A 5,544-nucleotide genomic window follows, 5' to 3' on the forward strand; every position below is an offset into this window, starting at 1 on the left:
GAAGAACCTCACCACAATCCAAAGAGTTAATATTTACGGAGCCCTTACCACATGCCAGGCATTTTCTGGGTGTTGCTGCATTATAGCTAGAGCTGTTATTTCCATTTAAAGCCAAGGCACAGTGCACTGAATGGGATAACGTGGCCATGAGCACGCAGCAGTCATGGTAGGCGCCAGGAGTCAGCCTTGACCTTTTAAACCCAGTACTTGTGCTCGCTTTGGCAGCACATATACTAAAATTGGAACGATACAGAGAAGATTAGCATGGCCCCTGCGCAAGGATGGCACGCAAATTTGTGAAGCGTTCCATATTTTTACTGTACCAGCATCTGCCCACAGGGAAGGTGTCCTCGTCAGAGCCCCGCTTGCCCCACTCAGACATTTGTAAGCCAGGCCAGCATCAGGCTCCTGGTGGAGGATGGGACTGCAGAAGCTGTGGTGACCTGTAGAAATCATCAAGTGCAGCAGTTCTAGGGCTGTGTCCCAGTGAGTGGACCTCCCTCCTCGAGTTTGTCCGAGGGCCGGGGAAAGTGGCCTTGCAATTTACGGGGCCTGGAGCCCAACTTGAGTCCTCAGCTGAGATGGATGAGCCCTTGATTCTCTTCCTCTGGACCCTCTGGACCAGTTTCTCTGTCCTCCGCCCTATGGTGCTTTCTTTTGAGCTGGAGAGAAAACCCTCCAAGATCATCCCATTAGAAGCTCCTCAGCTACAGCGATTCCAGTGTGGGGAGTCCCCTTTCCTGACTCGAGTGAACCCCAAGATCCGACTGTCATGCCTCTCTATCCAGGAGCCTGAGCACCCCAATGCCCTGGGGGCCTTAGTTTCCTCCTGCTAACCGAAACTGCAGTGGCTGGAGATCTTGAGGCTGGGCTTCAACTCCTTTCCCTGGTCATGGCCCTTACCTTCTCTGAAACTGAACCAGGACCCCAGATCCTTGGATTCACAAAATGCTACCCTGCTGTTATTGCTCCGTATTCTAATGCCAACTTGCCTTGAGGAAACTGTGGAAATCATAGTGCTGTTGCCTTTCCTCTCCAGTAGGTGTCGAGGCACCTGTCCTCACAGGTGGTCCTGAGCACCTGGATTCTGTCTTTGTGGCAGGGACTTGCCCCTCATGGGTTTGCTCCTGACAGGTTCCTTGCTCTACAATAAAGCTCTTGGGATGTTTCTCACTTTCAAAAAAAATTAAATAAATAAACCAAGTACTTGAGCTTTCACCATTCTCAGGCAGACTGCCTGTAAGGCCCGGAGAAGCTCAAATTGAGTGTAGCTCACCCTCGAGGGCTGAGGGCTGGGCCGTAGCCAGCTCAGTCCACAGGAGGGAGGTGGTCTCAGGGGCTCGAGTGTTCAACTCACCTGGGGTGACTGTGGCCAGGTCTGATCCCACAGGCACCAGGCAATCTTCAGTCCCCTAGGTTTACCCTGGTTCCCCTGTCCCTTGCAGGCCTGGATAAACCAGACTGGAACCCCAGTGTCTTAGGGGGCTTAGGGGGCAGAGCTCTCCCCAGGACAGACACACACTCTAGGGCTCACCTCCTTCAGCATCTTTCTTTCCCGTGCTGCTTCTGGCCACCAGCCACCAAACCTTCTTTCCCCGGTTTTATGATGTTTGCTCCCACCAGGCGCTGCAAGATGTCCACCATGAACTAGAGGTGGTCCAGGTCACACACGCCCTCTACCATCCTTCTGGTTCTTCCCCGCTTCCTAACCCCGTCTCCTTCCCTCCTTCCTCCCTTTCTGAGGCAACAGGCCACAGCCCCCTTGTCTCTTGGAACAGTTCCACAATTTTCACCTACAAGGACTTTCCCAAATGGTTTGTTTTCTGAAGGGGAATTTTTGTAAACAATAATTTTCTCAAGTAGTTGTATGTGCTCAGTGATATCTGACTCTTAGTGACCGCATGAACTGTAGCCCACCAGGCTCCTCTGTCCATGGGATTTTCCAGGCAAGAATACTGTAGTGGGTTGCCATATCCTCCTCCAGGGGATCTTCCCAATCTAGGCATTGAACCCAGGTCTCTTATATCTCCTGCATTGGCAGGTGAATTCTTTACCACTAGCACCACCTGGGGGATAAGGCAATGGCAACCCACTCCAGTGTTCTTGCCTAGAGAATCCCAGGGTCTATGGGGTAGCACAGAGTCGGACACGACTGACACAACTTAGCAGCAGTGCCATCTGGGAATCCCAGCGTTTTCTGTCTCCCTAATCACTAAACTGGGTCCTATCTTATTTCAGGCTGCTATAACATAATGCCATGGATCAGGCAGCTTAAACAACCAAGGTATTTCTCAGTTCTTGAGGCTGGAAGTCTGGGATCAGGTCGCCAGCACGGCTGGGATCCGGTGAAAGTCCTGTTCCCAGTCCTGGACTGCTAACTAACTTCTCACTGTGTCCTCCCACAGCCGAAGGAGTGAGGGAGCTCTCTGGGGTCTCTTTGATAAGGGTATTAATCCCGTTCACTCTCATGACCCTAACCACCTCCTGAAGGCCCCACATCCTAATACTATCACACTGGGGAGCGGGGGAGCAGGGGTGGTGGCAGATTTCAACGTATGATTGAGAGGGGAGCACAAATATTCAGTCCCTAACAGCCCCCAAGTGTCCCAATCAAGGGAGGAGGGAGCCCTGAATAGGTGACATGTTTGAACTTGGTCCTTGGGATTGGACATCACTCTTTCACATGACGGATACCAGGGCTTTTTCAGCTCATCCTCTGTGCCGCCCAGCTATCAGGAAACAAGAGGCATTAGCTGCGTGCTGAGAAAGCCCACCACTCAGCCCCAGCCCCATCGGCCCACTCAGGATCGGGGAGCTGCCCTGAACATACTCCGCGCCCTCACAGAGTCCCAAAGACACTTCAAGGCAGGGCCCCTTGGTCTGGTCTCTCTGAAGACCCCGCACCTGGGCACTGAGGTCTCTCGCCACCTCTGCTCCGGAGGGCTCTCTCTGCCCAGCTGCCCATTTTGCTTTCCTTTCTGAAATAAGGTGATTCACTCTGCCCTCTGTGATTTCCCACCTCTCCCACACCCGGCCACTTGCTTCCTGGGGCCAGCCACACATGATCCTTCAATCACGCCTCCCAGACCCAGCTGGACATCCAGCCGAGTGGCTTGGGCACTAGGCCTGCTCACTTCTGGGTGGAGGAGTGGCCCAGGCCTCCCTGCAGTGACCTACCGCCCAGCAGCTCTCAGGCCCTCGGTGCAGGGAGCCGCCTACGCTAGGTCATGAATTCCAAGGCTGACATCTGAGACTGGGTCAGTTGCGGTCTGCAGGCGTGGGTCCCATTCCAACTTGGGACAACTCGGGACAGACCTCAGGGCTGAAGGGGTCTTGTGGGCACTGGCTGAGGCATCGTCAGGCCTGCATCCCAGCTCGACTTTCCCACCCACCCCCACTGCTTAGGAGGCTCCTTGAAAAACCACCCACATGCTAAGCTCCATCTCAGAGGCTGCTAGCTTTTCAGGAAACCCAACCTGCAAGACACCCTTAGGCTTCAGTCTGAGGAGGAAGCCAGGTCTTTCAGAGGAGAGAGTGGGGCTGGGAGGAGGTGTAGGTGGCAGTGGGGGGATCTGTGGGTACCACCAGAGCCCCACGGTCTTGGCCACTCAGACCACAGGCTTCAGGACACCTTCTGTGAGCCCACAGCTAAGCCAGCTTGCGTTGGGGTGCTTCTGTAGAAACACTTGGGGGACCCACCCCCGATGTTGCTCTTCTTTTATCATTTTACATATCAGACCACCATGGCCTGTCATTTAAATGGCCACTGTGATTTTTTTTTTAAGTTTAGAAACCACACGCCACATACAAGATCTACAGGTGGTATGGGTTCAGGACTCGCCGTGTTCTCCGATCCCCATGTATTCAACATCTCTCAGAGGGGCTCTGAGCCTCCAGTTCTGTCCTTTTTGTCTCACACAGGAGTGGACACACAGTGGCTGTTCAGGAAATATGAGGTCAGTGGACTTGAGTTGGAGCTGAAGGTGGTTCCATTGCAGAAGCAAAGGGCACTTGCCCATCAGGACCACAGGACCAGGGCACACTGGTGAGAAGTCTCTTCTGTTACCTCTATCTGAAAAGGAAGTCAGGTTTTGCATCCGAAGGTCAGGTTTAAAAAAAAGCCCTGCAGGATTAGGGGCTGGGGGGTACAGAGGAGTATGGCTGGGCTCAAGATTAGAGCACCAGCCCCCAAACCTGGAAGAGTGCAGGCCTGGGCTGGTTCCTTGGAAGAGCCAGGACAAGATTCTGCCACCCCATGGAGTGTCAGGATGGCCAAAGAGAGCCTTGGGCTTGAAGGAGAAAGACCACTTAACACTGAGTTCTCAGGGGCTGCAGGGAGGAGCTTCTTGCCCAAGTGTTTGAAGAGCCTGTTACATGGACACCGTGGCTGTGACCAGTAGGACCTGAGACTCAGAGGCCCCTGTAAATAGGGCAGCCATCAAAGGACCCCATTCCTAGGGCTTGGGTATGTCCTGGGAGAGGGAGCGAGCCCCAGATGATGGAGCTGGAATATACTGTATACTGTAATATACAGTACAGTAATACAGAGTATACTATAATACTGTAGCTGGAGCTACAATAAGGCTTGCTGAGCTCAGAGCAGGTTATATATGCATTGAAGAAACAAAAGAAGCACAGTGATTCTTTTGTTCCAGGTCACAGAGTAAATCTGTATGCAAGGCCTGAACTGTCCCTCCCCCACAAAGAAAACTTATATGTTGAAGCCTTAACCCCCAATGTGATTGCATTTGGAAATAGGGCTTTTAGGAGGCGATTAAGTAAAATGAGGTCATAAAGTTGAGACCCTGATCTGACAGGATTGGTGTCTTTATAAGAAGTGATACCAGAGCTCAGGTGCTTGTCTCTCTTGCCCTCTCTTCCTGCCTTGTGAAAGTGAAAGTTGCTCAGTCGTGTCTGACTCTTTGCAACCCCATGGACTACACAGTCCATGGAATTCTCCAGGCCAGAATACTGGAGAGAGTAGCTGTTCCCTTCTCCAAAGGATCTTCCCAACCCAGGGATCGAACCAGGGTCTCCTGCATTGCAGGCAGATTCTTTACCAGCTGAGCCGCCTTTTGAGGACACACTGAAAAGGCACCTGAAGGCTCTCACCAGAAACCACACGCTGCGGGACCTTGAACTTAGACTGCAAGAACTGTGAGAAATAAATTTCTGTTGTTTAAGCCCCTCCGTTGGCAGTGTTTTGTTATAGCAGCCCTACAGATTAGGCACCAGTCTCTTTCTAGAAATGGGTTTGCAGCATGAGGTCCCAGGGAGGAAATCTTCCCTGGGGGTCCAGTGGTTAAGACTTCACCTCCCAGTGCAGGGGATATGGTTCGATTCCTGGCCCAGGAGCTGAGATCCCACATGCCTCGTGGCCAAAAAGCCAAAACATAGAACAGAAGCAATATTGTCACAAATTCAATGAACACTTTAAAAATTTAGGTTCACATCCAAAAAAATCTTTTTAAAAAAGAGAAACATCAAGTTTCCAGCTCCATGACATCAATTTTCATCCCCATTTCATCCATGTGACTTCAATGT

At 51.9% G+C, this 5,544-nt stretch overlaps 1 non-coding gene across 1 annotated transcript; it reads left to right on the forward strand.

Annotated features, from left to right (window-relative positions):
• Positions 1-209: 209 nt before the first annotated feature.
• On the forward strand, positions 210-316 carry LOC113881904. The gene has a single exon (XR_003508204.1). It is a non-coding gene; the product is annotated as a U6 spliceosomal RNA (small nuclear RNA).
• The last annotated feature ends 5,228 nt before the right edge of the window (positions 317-5,544 follow it).

Source organism: Bos indicus x Bos taurus, chromosome 2 (genome assembly GCF_003369695.1).
Source record: "Bos indicus x Bos taurus breed Angus x Brahman F1 hybrid chromosome 2, Bos_hybrid_MaternalHap_v2.0, whole genome shotgun sequence".
Taxonomy (NCBI): Eukaryota; Metazoa; Chordata; class Mammalia; order Artiodactyla; family Bovidae; genus Bos; species Bos indicus x Bos taurus.